The sequence below is a fragment of the Macrobrachium nipponense genome, chromosome 45 (genome assembly GCF_015104395.2).
Source record: "Macrobrachium nipponense isolate FS-2020 chromosome 45, ASM1510439v2, whole genome shotgun sequence".
NCBI lineage: Eukaryota > Metazoa > Arthropoda > Malacostraca > Decapoda > Palaemonidae > Macrobrachium > Macrobrachium nipponense.
The window spans coordinates 14,059,946-14,078,358 of NC_061105.1; the positions used below are offsets into that span (position 1 = coordinate 14,059,946).

At 49.3% G+C, this 18,413-nt stretch overlaps 1 protein-coding gene across 1 annotated transcript in view; it reads left to right on the forward strand.

Annotated features, from left to right (window-relative positions):
- Positions 1-3,210: 3,210 nt before the first annotated feature.
- The window catches only part of LOC135214388 (ATP-binding cassette sub-family B member 10, mitochondrial-like), a 58,009-nt gene continuing 42,806 nt past the window's right edge, over positions 3,211-18,413 (forward strand). The window contains exon 1 of the mRNA XM_064248638.1: positions 3,211-3,350. The gene's annotated coding sequence lies outside the window, so the exon portion shown is untranslated. The remainder of the gene's footprint in view (positions 3,351-18,413) is intronic.

An 18,413-nucleotide genomic window follows, 5' to 3' on the forward strand; every position in this document is an offset into this window, starting at 1 on the left:
CCCATAAGCAATGCCTTTGCTGCCAGTTGCTTAACCAGAAAATAGAAGAATGAATGCTCAGCCCCTTGTACTAAAGTTACAAGACAACCGACCCCTTAGCAATAGGTATATCGGTGAGGATTGGGATGTAGAAAGATTCGAGTTACAAGGTTCGTGGTTTACGAAGCCAAGCTAGCTTTAAACTCAAGTTAAACAATGTTATATGGAATATTACTTGTTAGATCTAAAACGGCATTGTATCTACCTCAATGTTCCTTACGAGTATAATGATTGTCATGAGGGAAGTGTCCAGATTCAAGGAGATAATATAAGTTCCAAGAAACACTTTTTAGCAACCTAGAGCTCAGAATGAAGGGAATCGTCCCTATAATTGTTGCCGGCATAGTATTTCACTGAAAAACAAAATGCCGTTTAGAAAACAACAGAGTTTAGGAAAAATGACCCAAAACGTCTGTTTAGAAGATGATGGTAAAACTGCAGTAACTGTTTAAGTAGGCTATCTAAAATTCTGTAATTAACATGTCTCATGCAAAAAGCAAGTATGGTGAAACGTGGCTCACTTCGCCCTTAGGGTTGGGTAACGGCCTCCCGTCTTGAGCTAATGAAGGAAGAAGACTAGCAGAGATACCGAAGAAAGGTTTCCCCATGAATTACTATAAAGTAAAGTAAAACAAGAGTAAAGTTTAAAAAAAAAAGGAGAATAAAGCTTTGTACCTCTTGAGACTATAATGTAGTGTGCCTGCAACTGTGTTTGTTGTGTGAAATGAGCACTTAGGAACAAGGAACCCTATTTCACATTCTGCAAAAGTCTCGTTAAGTACGAGGTGTCATTTGATTTCCAGTTAAATTATATATACTGTCATTTCATCATAGGCCTATGTTTTCCATCTCCATAAGTTTGTTCAATCTTAGTTTGCAGTCTTGCCTTTCTTTCATCGATACATCAGGGATCCATTCTTCGTTGAATGTAGCAGTTCTTACCAAAGCCAATATAGGCTCTGATCTTACTTTAAAAGAAGATTAGGCTAACTATCACTGTAAGATTTTTGTTAGCCATAAACATTGGATGCCTTCTATTGACTTCGTCCAATGCTGTTTATAAACCTGAACGCGTTTCATACAAATAGGAAGGTAGGTTAGGGACTAAAAAAACATATTCATTTAGAATTTATTTAATAATTTTGTTTAAAAGGGTCAGGTATATTCAATTAATGTAAAAGATTGATATATTAGAATTTTGAAGATAATCAATGAAAGCTAAACCATACAAACATATTCATCCATAGATACAGAGTGGAGTGCATTCACCTACGATTAATTTTATGTTTTTTAAAATAGTATTTTGTTATGCTGTAGGGAGTTAATTTCATGGATTATATTTTATTTGTTATATCTTAGGGAATAAATTTCATGGCTTATATTATAGAATTTTGAGTGGAACGAGTCCATTGACCTGCCTGATTACGGAACAAAACATAGCAAAATGTTCCAAAACGTTAAGGAACAAATGTTTACTTTGTTGAATGGACGACGCCCTTCCCGAAGGAAACTATCCGACGATTACGTCAAGCTTTGTGTCTTGTAAATATTTTATTATATAATAATAATTATTAACGTGATTTGTGGAACGTTTGAAAATTCATTATATTGCTTAGGCCTAGAGTTCTCAGGCAACGTCGTATCGGTATTATTACTTAGTAATATTATTAGTTACTTAGGAGGGAAACTTTCTAAAGAGGCCATAGGTAGGAGGCCTAGCTTAGGTCCATAGGAGCTCATAGGCATTAATCTTGCGTCATATTATTAGTTTCCGTAGATGCTGTAGGCCTAAAGGGAGTCTTTCGAAAGAGGGTATAGGCCTAGACAGTCCTGTTATTGAGGTAACCAAGGTCTAGTAGCCTAGGTATCCCATAGGACCTTGAGGTTACCGTAGGGGGATACCTTATTTTATTGCCGTCAGTGCACCTCACGCGGTGAATTGTAGGCATTACTGAAGGTGCCTTGCAGTGCTCCTTCATGTTATTCTGGTTTAGTCTAATTAGGTATACCTAACAATAATTGTGAGCTAAGGCCTATGAATGCTGACATAGGTAGATAGCCTACCTGTTACTAGGCTACCTAAATTAACTGAAGCTGTTAGGCGTAAGGCTCAGGTGTCAGCTAGATATTCCAGCTGAATGCCGGAAAATCGCGTAGGCCTGTTTGTTTGCATTACCTACCTAATACATGTATTCACCTTTGGTTAGGTTAGGCAGTTGGCCCAGAACTACTATATATTAAGATAAGCAAAGGTTTACAGCAGTCCTAAACATCAAAGCTTAAGCCGGTTCCCGTCAGTCGCCAAAGGGATTAGTATTTAACTCCTTTCATGCCTTTATTTGTATTTAAATTGGTTGTTTATGTTTATTACTGTTATTATTGTTTGTTTTATGTTTAGTAAATTGCAAGCTGACAAAAGTTCATTGAGAAGTATCCAAAAAAAACTGTTTTGAATTGTTTTGTGACAGTATATGTAGAATGGCAGGCATAAACTATATTTTAAGAAGTTGGAGCGGGATCTGAAATACTTTGATGTTAATAAGTGAGTGCTGTACGGGCAGTCCCCGGCTTACATTGGGGGTTCCGTTCTTGAGACGTGTTGCAAGCCGAAAATTGTTGTAAGCCGGAAAATCATCACAAAATCTAAGAAAACCTTACTTTTAATGATTTGGCTGTATTAAAAACTATGCAAACTGCATTTTATTGCATTTTTCATTAAAAAAACCCTTCAAATATTGATTATTTTGCATTTTTGGAGTCATATATCTTCTGTCAGATCGGCGCCGTAATCCTTGAACATGCACCGTAAACCTGGAAATAACTTCTGATGAATATAATTGAAAAGTGTCGTAACATCGGGATGTTGTAAGCTGGGGACTGCCTGTTTTCGTCAATTGAAAAGAATGTACTGTATTACTTTATCATTTTGATGTTGGTTATCAACTCTTGTGAATTGCAATTCTTGTTTTACAGTTCATTGGTGAGATTACAGGAAAATTAAAAGACCATCATTCATATACAGTATTTTCTCTGTTTTCTCTTATTCATGTACTACATAGCGTATATGTATTCTGCTTAGTAGAAGCTGCTTTGTAAGGTGATGGCATTTGAAACTGTTTCATATGAATATTGATGATGATATTTGCCTGTTTTATATTTTTACAGAGTTGGCAATGGCAAAATTTCTGACATTAGCAAGATGTCGTAGTTTAGCGATACCTCTTGTTGCTCTAGATCCCACGGTTCTCCTTGCTCTGAGGCAGAGCTGTCTGCCAGGATTAAGGCCAAGATGTAACATTATTTTTCCTGGGGTAAGTGGATTGCATATTCTATATTTTACTGTATTGCATTAATTGTGTAATCTTTTTTGGTTACAAGTTACTAATAATTATGTACATGGGTCAAGTCATTAATAATAACTACTCTGAGATAAATGTTATTTGTTCCGATACGTAATACAAACCCTCGGTCCTTTAACAATAGGAAGGTAACTAGCGGCAGCTGGGACGGTCGTAAGCTTCGAACAAGGGGAGAACGGTAGTTAACTGCTTGTCCGATCGTGCGCGCGCCCGAGAGGTGAAGAATCACTTTTGCTTTCGGCCGCGGGTGTGAAGGACGTGTTCGTCATCGCTCTCTGCCCGCTTCATCGTCGTATGCTTTGTTTATATTGTGTTTTTTACTAATGGTTTTGGTTTTGACTTGAAAAATGACAAAGCTGTAAGTACACTGTTTTCATTTTCATTACTTAATTATGAATCAACATGGAGCTATCGCCGTAGAGACGGCGATTTCCGCTCTTTTCATGAATTGAACCCTTGAATTATGTCTCGGTGCCGAGGGCGGGCGCACTCGCGCCGAGTCATGTATTTTGGGCGAAAGTGTGTAATTGAAAGATGTAAGTACTCTTTTTCATTATATTTTTGCCCTGTGCGTTCGTTGCCGAGAGCTTGATTGCGCTCGGCAAGAGCCTCTTATTTTGTATGAATAGAATGCAATGAAAGTGGATTCGCAATGCAGTTTTCTTTTCATTTTCATTTATTAATTGCATCAAATTTAATTTGTTCCGATACGTAATACAAACCATCGGTCCTTTAACAATAGGAAGTAGCTAGCGGCAGCTGGAACGGTCGTAAGCTTCGAACAAGGGGAGAACGGTAGTTAACTGCTTGTCCGACAGTCGCGCGCCGCGCGACTGGGAGGTAAACAAATCACTTTTGCTTTCGGCCGCGGGTGTGAAGGACGTGTTCGTCATCGCTCTCTGCCCGCTTCATCGTCGTATGCTTTGTTTATATTGTGTTTTCTACTAATGGTTTGTTTGACTTGAAAATGAAACTGTAAGTACACTGTTTTCATTTTCATTACTTAATTATGAACCAACATGGAATTATCGCCGTAGATGCGGCGATTTCCTCTCTTTTCATGAATTGAACCCTTGAATTATGTCTCGGTGCCGAGGGCGGGCGCGCTCGCGCCGAGTCATGTATTTTGGGCGAAAGTGTGTAATTGAAAAATGTAAGTACTCTTTTCATTATATTTTTGCCCTGTGCGTTCGTTACCGAGAGTGTGATTGCGCTCGGCACGAGCCTTTTAATTTTGTATAATAGAATGCAATGAAAGTGGATTCGCAATTGCAATATTCTTTTCATTTTCATTTATTTATTTGCATGAAATTTAATTTGGATCAATTTTCGTTCTTACCCGGGAATTGATCCTTACGTTTTTTGTTTTTTTTTTATGTGAAAGTGAAATCGCAAGTGCAGTATTCGGTTTCATTTTCATATATATTTTTATGATAGCATCATATTATTGGATCAAGTTTCCGTTCTTACCCGGGAATTGATCTTTTCCCCTTTAGGTTCTATGAAGTGAATCGCAAGGGCAGTATTCTGTTTCATTTTCATATGACTTTTCACTGCTGTGCGGGGGTAGGGGAAGCGAAGGTCTGCCAGGAAGTCGTCGGAAAGCTCTCCCGCGACTCCCTTGGTATCCGATTCTTCGTCCTCCTTCCTGCCCCCCGCTCAGCTTCTTCGTTGTATTTTGTATTGGGGGGTGGGGTCTTCCTTGCGTTCGGGGATGGGGCATGTCTTCCCCCCGTGCGTGAGGGAACCCCTCTTACTAATCTATCTATGTTACCGCAGGTGCTACATCCGTGGGAGACGACCTTGGACAGGTATGGACCACCGCGGCGGCAGGGCGTGCCTAGCATCCACGGGCTGCTGCAGCGTCTAGCGAGGTCTGGGGCGGTCTCCACTACTACCACGGCCGCTTATGCTGCTCCCCCCCCTCCTGGTCTACACTCCCCATGCTGTGTCGATGACGCCGTCTGCCGCTACTAGGGCCGCCGCCGTACCGAGGTGGGGTTGCCGCCGCCGCCTGTTTTCTTCGTGTTGCCTGCCCCAGACTTCCGCTGTTCCAGCAGCTCGCCCCTGGACCGGCCGCCAGGACCCAGGTTCCGCTGGCTGCCGATGATTCTACGAGGCGATCGCTGGGCCTGCCGTACCTGCCGCTGATGTGATTCCCGCTGTTGGCTTGGCTGTCCCTTCTGGGTCTACCGCTGCCGCTGTTCCTGCCGCTCCTGAGCTGGTTGCTGTTCCTGTCGCTCCTGGTTCCTGGGCCTGTCCATGCTGGTCCTGCCCACGGTGTGTCTTCCCCAGTCCCAGGTCCTTCCGGACAGGTGCAGTCGGGCCGTGTTGCTTCGGCAATAGCCCCGGCTCCGGCCTGGATGGAGGACCTGACGACTGTCCTGCGTGAGCTGACGAGGAAGAGGAGAAGAGGAAGCTGTCATCTTCGTCTTCATCGTCTGCTGCTGCCTCTTCCCCTTCGACTTCTAAGGCCCATAAGCCGAAGAAGAAGAAGGCTGCCTTCCCCCCCTAAGAAGTCTCCTTCGGGAACTTCTAAGGGCCCGTCCCACCCCGGTGGGACGGGGGGTCCTTCTGCTGGTCCTCCTGCTCCTTCGGGGCGGGAGCGCGGCCCGTCTCCCCTTCCGTAAGGAAGAGATAGACGGGGACCAGAGGAGTATCGGTTAGCTCTGGTACTTCCTCGCCTGGTGCTAGCGGCGATGCCGCTACGTCAGGTTCCGGCTCGGTCTCTGTTCGCTAGAGATCCCGAGTGTACGTTCTCCCTCGGGAGACCGTGCAGCCAAGTTTCGGCGCCAGAGTTCGCTCGGCGCCAAGACGCGGCACGGAGCAGAAGGCTGGTGAGAGACGCTCAGGTGACTCTTGCCAGGCCAGCGGCCGCTCTTGCAGCGACCAGCTGGTAACCCGGGTTTTCCCCCCTAAGAAGGCTCCTTCGGGACCTTCTAAGGGCCCGTCTCGCTCCGGCGATTCGGGGAGCTCTTCTGCTGGTCCCCCTGCTCCCTCGGGAACAGGGCCCGTCTTTTCTTCTATCAAGCAAGGAGAAGAAGACGGGGACCAGAGGAGTACCAGCTTCGGCTGGCACTTACCTCGCCTGGTTCTAGCGGTTCTGCCGCTAAACCAGGATCCGCCTCGGCTTCTCGTTTAGCGAGAAGTACCGAGTGGACGGTCTCCCGCGGGAGACCGTCCAGCCAAAGTCTTGACACCCGAGCTCGCTCGCGGTCAAGACCGAAGCGCGGAGCAGAAGACTGGCGAGTGTCGTGCAGACCGGACTCGCGCAAGCCAGTGGACGCTCTCGCAGCGACCAGCTGGCTGCTCGGGTTGACGTGACGGTCGCTGACCAGCCACGAGTTGAGGCGAGGAAGGGGTCCCCGCGGCCGTCGGTACCAGCCACGGCTGGTACCAGCGGCTCGACGCGCCGAGAGGACGCTCGCCGGTCTCTCCGCGACAGCGAGCCTAGCAGGTCACCTGACGCCGCTCCCATCGGGACCGGGCGGCGGAGCGGTAACCAGCAACAGCTCGCCTGACGCTAGAGATCAGCGTCGACGTTCTTAGCCGAGCCTCTCGCCCCAGGCGAGCGGCAAAGCTAGGCCTGCTGCTCGATCGCCACCGCGGGTGGACGATCAGCACGCAGCCCTCCAAGCACGCTGGTCCTGCCAGCGAGCTAGGGGGGAGCGCCAGGTCTGCCTCTCCTGTACCTTCAACCTCCTCGGGCTACACCGGGAGGGGCGAGGTACCTATGAGGGATCGCGAGAGGTGCGCCGCTCGCGATCCCGCTATGACGCCGTATGGACCAGGCACGGTTCTAGGACCGACCAGGACATACGCACAAGTAGCTGGAGGCGACCGTCAGGGGTCTGCCGCTGTTCCTCCTTCTGAAGGAGGAGTATCTCGGGATCTGTTCTTGTTGGAGGGACTGGACGGTCCCTATCCGCAAGACGCGGTTACTCCCGAGATACAGAGGAATTTGCAGAAGTCATTAAGCTGATTCGTCAGCATAATGACCTTGCGGAAGGATTGCCGCTCCCACCAGCAGAGCCCACGTCTCTGCTCGAGTCGTTTTGGGGCCCGAGAGGGAAACCAAACCGACGGTGGGTCTGCCGCGATCGGAGCTTGCCGATTCTGTCTCGAACCAGAGTCTCTCGTCTCCGGACAAGAAGGCTCTCTCAGTTCTGGCCGATCGATCAAGCAACTTCCACCTCCTCTACTGCGACAGCGGCGTTTCTACGTGTCTTCGGACACCGTATTTAAATACTCCTTCGGTCCTCCTGAGAGGTTTCGACCTCGACGAGGACTGGAATGAGTCGGAGGACGGTATCGGCTCTCTCCTGTCAGGTGTCGATCAGCCCCACCCAGACGACAGTGGCGGCAGACCCTTACCTACAGTGAGAGTTCGTAACCCTCCGCGGGAAAACGTTTTCTCCTGACGATACGTTTTCCCAGACTGAGAGGCCTTGCGGCGATGGCTGCTCCTACCCTTCTCCTACCGCTAGTTCCACTGGGAAGGCGAGCGAGTATCCAATTCCTCCCCCATTCCCTCTCTCCTTACGGCTACGAAGGAAAGGGGAGGGATCCTACAGAGATTTCTCTGTAGGATCCCACGTTTCGGGACTGCGCTACCGGGGGGACCTTGGTTCCGGGTCCTACCTGACGTAAGCCTCCCGGTCGTTGAGGAGGAATCCTGCCCCATTCTCGATTTCTACGGGAATCGAGAGGACCACCAGCCGATATCGTTTGACGAATTCGGATGGGGGGGTTTCGCAGACTGCTTAGAATTCTACGGAATTTCTAGCGCATTCAGTGTTCGAGTTTTTTACGATCTCCAAACACTTACGCGAGACCACGGTCCAACGTGAGCGAGACGAGAATCCCCGATATACACGATAATCGGGAACCTCGCCTATGCTCGAATTCCTGGAATTTCTAGCATTGGAAGAAGACTGCTGCTGAAAGAAACTATCTCACAGTGGCCGACCAACCTGGAATAGAGAAGATCGGACGGGAATATCCAGTTTGGCTTGAACTATTGTCTTAGTATTCTGTTCACCATTGAAGCTTTCCTTCGAGGAAGACTTCTCCTTCACTCTCTTTGATAGAGATCGAAGGTGGTCGATCTCCAATCCTTATTTTGTTTTCTTGAAGGAAAGAATTTAGGATGGAGATCGTTGTTCAGAATCCTACAAATATACTACGTATATTAACCTCGCGACATGATTCTACTAAGCAGTTGAATTGTCCGAGGGGTAGGCGCATATCCTAGTTTATCTACGGATTGCGACTTAGAGAGAAGTATTCTAATTGAACTGCAACTCGGGGTTGTCTGCAACCTCCCAGGAGTTTTCAGTTTCAATTTTATATACTTATGGTTTTGTCACGACAACACCATTTCAACTTTTATATTTACCGAAATTCGTTTTCGCCTAAATATAATTGCTCGAGCATATCTTTTATGCTCGGTAGTTCTAGCCGAACGCATTCCTTGTGGAATAATGGATTACATGGCAACTCAGGATGACGAGTCGGCGAGAGCTCAGGCTCAACTACTGCGTATTGAACTGCCTGACAGCAGCTTAGTATCAGCTGGGCCTCCGAGATGCACGGTCAGTTATGTCTCTCTCTCCCCTGGTTTGATTGACTACCGAACCGTATCTCTGCCCAACAATCATGGACTTAGGTCTCTGATTAATGGGGATTCTCGCAATAATGAAGGACCATCTACTGCTGTGACGCTAGATTCCATCGCCTTCGACATTGCGAGAATTTTCAACAGAGATATCTCTTGGACTCTTTCATCTTTCTGTTTACCGCACGGTAACAGAAGTCTGTACAAGTCTCCCGCTGCATCGCACTGCGATAATGCGAATGATTTTGCAGACATCTGAGTTTGTCTTCAAAATATCTCGTATTCGTAGGTGTACAATTGGTTCATTGTTCAACCCGAATTACAAGATGTGTCAGAAGACATCGCCTACTCTCCGACCTGACAGCTCTACTTCCAAACTGTTCAGCCATGAGAAGCAGTTCTTCAGGCGGCTTTCCCCTGTGTTCATTCTGAAGAACGCCCCCCCGCTTTCATTGCAACTACGACTTCTCACCGGACAGCAATGAAATAGCGGTTAGCGTTTTCAGTCATTTGTAAGCACAGGTTATGAATCTTGAGAATCCTTCTCTCGATTCATCTGTGAAGACGTAGGTTGCATTCAATATCTACCTTCGTCTTCAACGGTACAGTGTTGTTTCTCCTTAGCTGAGATTCAACAACCATGAGATGTTTTACCTTCAGGGACCATCGGTCTCTAGAAGGCAATTGACTTTCGCCTGTTGGGCACATGCCTTAAGAGAATCATAACCTCGCTGTCCGGCATTGGTGCAAACAAATACATTATTTGTTTGGTCTCTCGGCATAACCCTTTAAAGTCGAAGGTCACGTGACTTACTCGGATGCTTTGACAACTGCCTCCTACCGAACGCAGTCAGTCGGCAGCTGTCAGAGCGGCCGAGTCAGTTACGAACTACGCTGTTGACTTAGTTCGGTTGTTACACAGCAATCATTACTTCGTTTTAATAGCTTGTCACAGTACCCATACCATTGACACCCACCATGGAGTGTCGGTGTCCTATCCACTACCGAGAACTTCGCTGCATGGGGATAGGAGGATGCGAGAGACTTCGTGGTCAAACGGACAGACCAGTATGGGTACTGGACATCACCGAAGTAGAGAGATGGGATAGGTCATGCGACTATTTCCTTCTTTTCCTCTGAGGAACTGCATGACTTCTCCTGCGAAGTCAAGCATCCAGGGGATGGGATCCGGGACGCGCCGATTTCGTACCGAACTTCGTAGCGAAGACTCAGAACCCTTTGGTCCCTGACGATTGGTTCGAGTCGTTCACAATCCCCTCCCTAATGGACGTTCACCGCCTTCGATGCGAAGGAGATGCTGCCTTGTCCGCAAGAACTTCTCCGTGGCGCAGGTACTGAAGGCAGGGGTCTGGTCCAACCAGACCACATGCCCTTCCTTCTACCTTCGGGATATTGCCCACAGGTCCTTGGATCTTTTTCCTTGGGACCCGTGGTGGCTGCTCAACACGTTGTGTAGCGAACCCAGACCCTCGCAGGCTGAACAGCATCGAGTCCTGGTGTGACCGTACGAATGGATGAGTGAATGAGAGTGTGACTGGCTCCTCTTCCCATCTTTTTCTTCCCCTCTACCTGTGGTTAGAGGAACACGGTCGTCACCCTGTGGATAAGGCAAGATGCAGGTGAGCTACTCAACAGAGCCCCATCCTATCCCCTTTCACTAGGGATAGGAGCGTATATTCCACCACTTCCCCTCCAAAAAGGGGGAGGAAGAAGGGATGCCAGCTTGAGACAACCCATACTTTATGTTGCCTCTTGCAAACAGGTACGAAGAGATTACGCTTGCCTCTCTCTTAGTACTCGGCCCAGAGGTCTGACCATTGATCCTGCGGTGCACACCCCGATCAATCGGACGAGCTTGGATCCCTCCCTCGCTCTTACGACCAGGGAGGCATTCCAGGGATGGACGAACACCAGTCTGTTCATCAAAAGAACTCAGATTCCTCCCACCAAGAAGTGAGTCTTCCTATTGTTAAAGGACCGATGGTTTGTATTACGTATCGGAACAAATGACAATTTGTCGAAAATTGCATTTTTCCTAACTATACAAACCTGAGGTCCTTTACATATAGTCCCTCCTCATGCCACCCCTCACTCTGCGTATTTTGCATGGGCCAAAAGCAAAAGTGATTTGTTTACCTCCCAGTCGCGCGGCGCGCGACTGTCGGACAAGCAGTTAACTACCGTTCTCCCCTTGTTCGAAGCTTACGACCGTTCCAGCTGCCGCTAGCTACTTCCTATTGTTAAAGGACCTCAGGTTTGTATAGTTAGGAAAAATGCAATTTTCGACAAATTGTCATTTTGGATCAATTTCCGCTCTTACCCGGGAATTAATCCTTACGATTTATTGCTGTGAAAGTGAAAATAGCAGTGCAGTATTGTTCATTTTCATATATATTTATGATAGCATCATATTATTATGGATCAAGTTTCCGCTCTTACCGGGAATTGATTTTTCCCTCTTTAAGTTCTATGAAGTGAATCGCAAGTGCAGTATTCTGTTTCATTTTCATATTACTTTTCACTGCTGTGCGGGGTAGGGGAAGCGAAGGTCTGCCAGGAAGTCGTCGGAAAGCTCTCCCGCGACTCCCTTGGTATCCGATTCTTCGTCTTCTTTCCTGCCCCCCCCCCCCGCTCAGCTTCCTCGTATTTGTTTTTGGGGTCTTCCTTCCGTTCGGGGTGGGGCATGTCTCCCCCCCCGTGCGTGAGGGAACCCCTCTTACTAATCTGTCTGTGCTACCGCAGGTGCTACAGCCGTGGGAGACGACCTTGGACAGGTATGGACCACTGCGGCTGCAGGGCGTGCCTAGCATCCACGATCTGCTGCAGAGTCTAGCGAGGTCTGGGGCGGTGACCTTGGAGTGGTCTCCACTACAACCTTCACGGCCGCTTATGCTGCTTCCCCCCGCTGGTCTACACTCCCCATGCTGTGTCGGTGACGCCGTCTGCCGCTTCTAGGGCCGGTCGCCGCCGTACCGAGGAGGGGTATGCCGCCGCCGCCTGTGTTTTCTTCGTGTTGCCTGCCCCAGAACTTCCGCTGTTCCAGCAGCTCGCCCCTGGACCGGCCGCCAGTACCACGCTGGCTGCCGATGATTCTACGAGGCGATGGCTGGGCTGCCGTACCTGTCGCTGATGTGGTTCCCGCTACTGGCTTGGCTGTCCCTTCTGTGTTTACCGCTGCCGCTGTTCCGCCGCTCCTGAGCTGGTTGCTGTTCCTGTCGCTCCTGGTTCCTGCGCCTGTCCATGCTGGTCCTGCCCATGGTGTGTCTTCCCCAGTCCCAGGTCCTTCCGGACAGGTGCAGTCGGGCCGTGTTGCTTCGGCAATAGGCCCGACTCCGGCCTGGATGGAGGACCTGACGACTGTCTGCGTGAGCTGACGAACGAAGAGGAAGGCTTGAGTCATCTTCGTCTTCGTCTGTTGCTGCCTCTTCCCCTTCGACTTCTAAGGCCCATAAGCCGAAGAAGAAGAAGGCTGCCTCCCCCCCCTAAGAAGTCCTCCTTCGGGAACTTCTAAGGGCCCGTCCCACCGATGTGGGACGGGGGGGGGGTGGGGGGGTCCTTCTTTGCTAGGTCCTCCTGCTCCTTCGGGAGCGGGGCCCGTCTCCCCTTCCGTAAGGAAGAGATAGACGGGGACCAGAGGAGTATCGGTTAGCTCTGGTACTTCCTCGCCTGGTGCTAGCGGCGATGCCGCTACGCCAGGTTCCGGCTCGGTCTCTCGTTCGCGGGAGATCCCGAGTGTACGCTCTCCCTCGGGAGACCGTGCAGCCAAAGTTTCGGCGCCAGAGTTTCGCTCGGCGCCAAGACCACGACACGGAGCAGAAGGCTGGCGAGAACCGCTCATGGTGACTCTCGCCAGGCCAGCGGCCGCTCTCGCAGCGACCAGCTGGTAACCGGGTTTTGTTATTCCCCCTAAGAAGACTCCTTCGGGAACTTCGAAGGGCTCGTCACATTCCGGTGTGACGGGGGGGGTTCTTCTGCTGGTCCACCTGTTCCTTCGGGAACGGGGCCCGTCTCCCCTTCTGAGAAGAAGAAGAAGACGGGGACCAAGGGTGTGCTGGCTACACGCTGGTACACCCTGCCTGGTCTTGGCAGCTCTGCTGCTAAGCCAGTACCGGCTCGGTTTCTCGTCCGCGAGAAGTTCCGAGTGTACGATCTCCTTCGGGTGACCGTGCAGCCAAAGTTAAGACGCCTGAGTTCGCTCAGCGTCATGACCGAGGCACGGAGCAGAAGACTGTCGAGAGCCGCTCAGGTGACTCTCGCCAGGCCAGCGGCCGCTCTCGCAGCGACCAGCCGGTACCTCGGGGGGACGTGACGGTCTCTGACCGGCCACGGGTTGAGGCTGGGAAGAGGTCCCCCAGGTCCCCTCGACCGACGGTACCAGCCTCGGCTGGTACCAGCGGTTTGACGTGCCGCGAGGACGCTCACCGGTCTCACGGCGAAAGCGAGCTCTGCAGGTCACCTGACCGCCGCTCCCACAGGGACCGGGCGGATACGGTGACCAGCAGCAGCTCGTCTGACGCACGGGACCGGGGTCGACGTGCTCAGTCGAGCCGCTCGCCACAGGTGAGGCGGCACGGCCAGGCCTGCAGTTCGATCCCACCGCGGGTTGGTGATCGGCTGCAGCCCCCCACGTACGCTGGTCCTGCCAGCGAGCGGGGGGGGGGGGGGGAGCGTCAGGTCTGTCTCTCCACTACCTTCAACTTCCTCGGGCTACACCGGGAAGAGCGAGGTAGCTAGGAGTGATCGTGAGAGGTGCGCCGCTCACGATCCCGTCACGACGCCTGCACGTGCCACGTATGGTCTTAGGACCAACCAGGACGTACGCGCAAGTGATTGGAGGCGACCGTCCAGGGGGGAGGGGGTAGCGTCAGTTCTGTCCTCTCCGATACCTTCAACTTCCTCGGCATACGCCAGGAAGAGCGAGGTATATAGGAGTGATCGTGCAGAGATGCGCCGCTCACGATCCCGTTCACGACGCCGCACGTGCCAGGTTGGTCTTAGGACCAACCAGGACGTACGCGCAAGTGATTGGAGGCAACCGTCAGGGATCTGTTGCTGGTCCTTCTTCTGAAGGAGGAGGGTCCTGGGAGCTGCTCTTGTTGGAGGGACTGGACGGTCCTACTCCTCAAGACGCTGTAACTTCCGAGATTCAGAGTAACTTTACCCAGGTTATTGCACTGATTCGTCAGCACAACGACCTGGGGGAAGGATCGCCGCTCCCACCAGCAGAGCCCATGTCTCTGCTCGAGTCGTTTTGGGGCCCGAGAGGGAACCCAAACCGACGGTGGGTATGCCGCGATCGGAGCTTGCCGATTCTGTCTTGAACCAGAGTCTCTCGTCTCCGGACAAGAAGGCTCTCTCAGTTCTGGCCGGGTCGATCAAGCTACTTCCACCTCCTCTACTGCGACAGCGGCGTTTCTACGTGTCTTCGGACACCGTATTTTGAATACTCCTTCGGTCCTCCTGAGAGGTTTCGACCTCGACGAGGACTGGAATGAGTCGGAGGACGGTATCGGCTCTCTCCTGTCAGGTGTCGATCAGCCCCACCCAGACGACGTTCACAGTGGCGGCAGACCCTTACCTACAGTGAGAGTTCGTAACCCTCCTCGGGAAAACGTTTTTCTCCTGACGATACGTTTTTCCCAGACTCTGAGAGGCCTCGCCGAAGGCGATGGCTGCTCCTACTCTTCTCCAACTGCTAGTTCCACTGGGAAGCGAGCGAGTATCCAATTCCTCCCCCATTCCCTCTCTCCTTACGGCTACGAGGGAAAGGGGAAGGATCCTACAGAGATTTCTCTGTAGGATCCCACGTTGGGGACTGCGCTACCAGGGGGGGACCGTCGGGTCCTACCTGACGTAAGCCCCGGTCGTTGAGGAGGGATCCTGCCCCATTCTCGCATTTCTACGGAATCGAGAGGACCACCAGCCGATATCGTTTGACGAATTCGGTGGGGGGTTTTCGCAGACTGCTTAGAATTCTACGGAATTTTCTAGCCGCATTCAGAGTGTTAGAGTTTCTTACGATCTCCAAACACTTAGGCTAGACCACGGTCCAAAGTGAGCGAGACGAGAATCCCCGATATGTTACACGATAATCGGGAACCTCGCCTATGCTCGAATTCCTGGAATTTCTAGCATTAGGAGAAGACTGCTGCTGAAAGAAGACTATCTCACAGTAGGCACCACCTGGAATAGAGAAGAACGGACGGGAATATCCAGTTTGGCTGGAAACTATCGTCTTAGTATTCTGTTCACCATTGAAGCTTTCCTTTGAGGAAGACTTCTCCTTCACTCTCTTTAATAGAGAACGAAGGTGGTCGTCTCCAATCCTTATTTTGTTTTCTGAAGGAAAGAATTTAGGATGGAGATCGTTGTTCAGAATCCTACAAATATACTACGTATATTAACCTCGACATGATTCTGCTAAGCAGTTGAATGGTCCGAGGGGTAGGCGCATATCCTGGTTATTCTAACGGATTGCGACTTAGACGAAAAGTATTCTAATTGAACTGCAACCCGGGTTGCCTGCAACCTCCCAGGAGTTTCCAGTTTCAATTTTATATACTTATGGTGTTGTCACAACAACACCATTTAAGCTTTTATATTTACCGAAATTCGTTTCGCTTAAATATAATGCTCTAGCATATCTTTTTATGCTCGGGTGTTCCTAGCCGAACGAATTCCTCGTGAAAGGATTACTTGGCAACTCAGGATGACGAGTCAGCGACAGCTACTGCGTATTGAATTTGCCCGAGGCATTTCAGTATCAGCTGCCGCTTTGAGATAGACGGTTGTTTATGTCTTTTCTACCTGCTTGATTGAATAACAACCGTATCTCTGCCCAACAATCACGGACTTAAGTCTCTGATTAACGGGGATTCTCGCATACATGAATGACCATCTACTGCTGAGAAACGCTAGTATTCATCGTCTTCGGTATTGCTGAGAATTTTAAACAGAGATATCTATTGCGATCTCATCTTTCTGTTTACCGCACCGGGTAACAGAATTCTGTAATAGTCTCTTGCTGCATCGTATCCACCGATAATGCGAATGATTTTTGCGGAATCTGAGTTTTGTCCTCAAAATATCTTGTATTCGGAGGTGTACAATTGTTCATTGTTCACCCGGATTAGCAGATGTATTGAAAGACTTCGCCTACTCCCACACCTGCCAGCTCTACTTCCAAACGTTCAGCCCATGAGAAGCAGTTCTTCAAGCGGCTCTCCCCTGTGTTTCATTACTGAAGAACGCCCCGCTTTCATTGCACAACGGACAGCAATGAAATGGCGGTTAGCGTTTTCAGTCATTTGTAAGCACAGGTTTAGAATCTTGAGATTCCTTCTCTCGATTCAGCTGGAAGACGTAGGTTGCATTCATTGCCTACCTTCGTCTTCAACGTCACATAGTGTGTTTCTCCTTAAGCTGAGATTCAACGTCTATGAGATTTTCTTGCCATCAGGGACCTCGGTCTTTTGAAGGCAATTGACTTTCGCCTTTTGAGCTTATGCATTAAGAGAATCATCGCCGCGCCGTCCGGCATCGGTGACTAACAAATATTTTATTTGTTTGGTCTCTCAGCATAACTCTTTAAAGGGCGAAGGTCACGTGACTTACCCGGATGCTTGGACAACTTGCCTCTACTGATTCCGAACCAGTCAGTCGGCAGCTGTCAGAGCGCCCGAGTCAGTTACGAACTATGCTGTGGACTTAGTTCGGTTGTTCCAGAGCAATCATTACTTCGTCTTAATAGCTTGTCAGTATGAGTACTGTACATAACCAAGTCGAGAAGAGGGATAGGTCAATACGACTATTCCCTTCTTTTCGTCTTAGGTAACTGCATGACTTCTCTTGAGAAGTCAAGCACAAAGGATGGGGATTTGTGACGCTCGATTCGTACCGATCTTCTTAGCGAAGACTCAGAACCCTTCGGTAACTGACGATTGGTTCGAGTCCTTCACAATACCCTCCCTAATGGACGTCACCGCCTCCGATACGAAGGCTATGCTGCTTTGTCCTGTGAAGGTGCGACGGAGCTGTCTGAAGAAACTCGACACCCAGGATGAGTGTGGACGCCTCTTCATCATTCTCTCGCGTTCCGCAAGAACTTCTCCGTGGCGCAGGTAATGAAGGCAGGCGCCTGGTCCAACCGGACCGCATGCACCTCCTTCTACCTTCAGGATATTGCCCACAGTTCCTTGGATCTTTTTTCCTTGGGAACCGTGGTGGTTGCTCACGTTGTGTAGTTAACCCAGACCCTCGCAGGCTGAACAGCATCGAGTCCTGGTGTGACCGTAAGAATGGATGAGGAATGAGAGTGTGACTGGCTCCTCTTCCCATCTTTTTCTTCCCTCTACCTTTGGGTAGAGGGACACGGTCGTCACCCTGCTGGGTAAGGACGAGATGCAGGTGAGCTACTCAATAGAGCACCATCCTATCCCTTTCAGTAGGGATAGGAGTAAACATATCCACCACTTCCTCAACAAGGGGGAGGGAAGTGGATGCCAAATTGAGACAAACCCATCATTTTATGATTGTCTCTTGCAAACAGGAACAAGTTCTTGCTTGCTGGTACGAAGAGATACGCTTGCCTCTCTTCTTAGTACTTGGCCCAGAGGTCTGACCATTGATCCTGCGGTGCACACCCGATCAATTGGACAGAGGTTTGGATCCCTCCCTTGCTCTTACGACCAGGGAGGCACTCCAGGGTTGGACGCAACACCAGTTCCTGTTCACCAAAAAGACTCAGATTCCTCCCACCAAGAAGTGAGTCTTCCTATTGTTAAAGGACGAGGGTTTGTATACGTATCGGAACAAATGACAATTTTGTCCGAAAATGCATTTTCTAACTATACAAATGAGGTTACTTTAAATATAGTCCCCTCATGCCACCTCACTCGCAACTTTTGGCATGGGCCTAAAGCAAAAGTGATCTTTCACCTCTCGGCGCGCGGGCACGCGCACGACTTTTTTCGGGGGGGGGGGGGGGGGAACCAAAAAAAAAAAAAAAAGCAGTTAAAAATACCGTTCCCCTTGTTCGAAGCTTACGACCGTTCCCAGCTGCCGCTAGTTACTTCCTATGTTAAGGACCTCAGGTTGTATAGTAGGAAAAAATGGCAATTTTACAAATGTCATTTCTGTTAGAAGCAATACAGTAACTTTATGTGTTGTGTGAATTATATGAATTTTAATTACTAAATTTATTATTTGGATACTTACCTGTTGTTAAAGATACGTAGCTTATATCGCCTCCCCTATGGGCATGTAGATATATAAGCTATCTTTAACTGAAGGTAAGATTCATATAAGCTATCTTTAACTGTAGGTAAGATTCATCCCAAATAAAATACTAATTCCGATGATTCAAGATTTCTGTATAT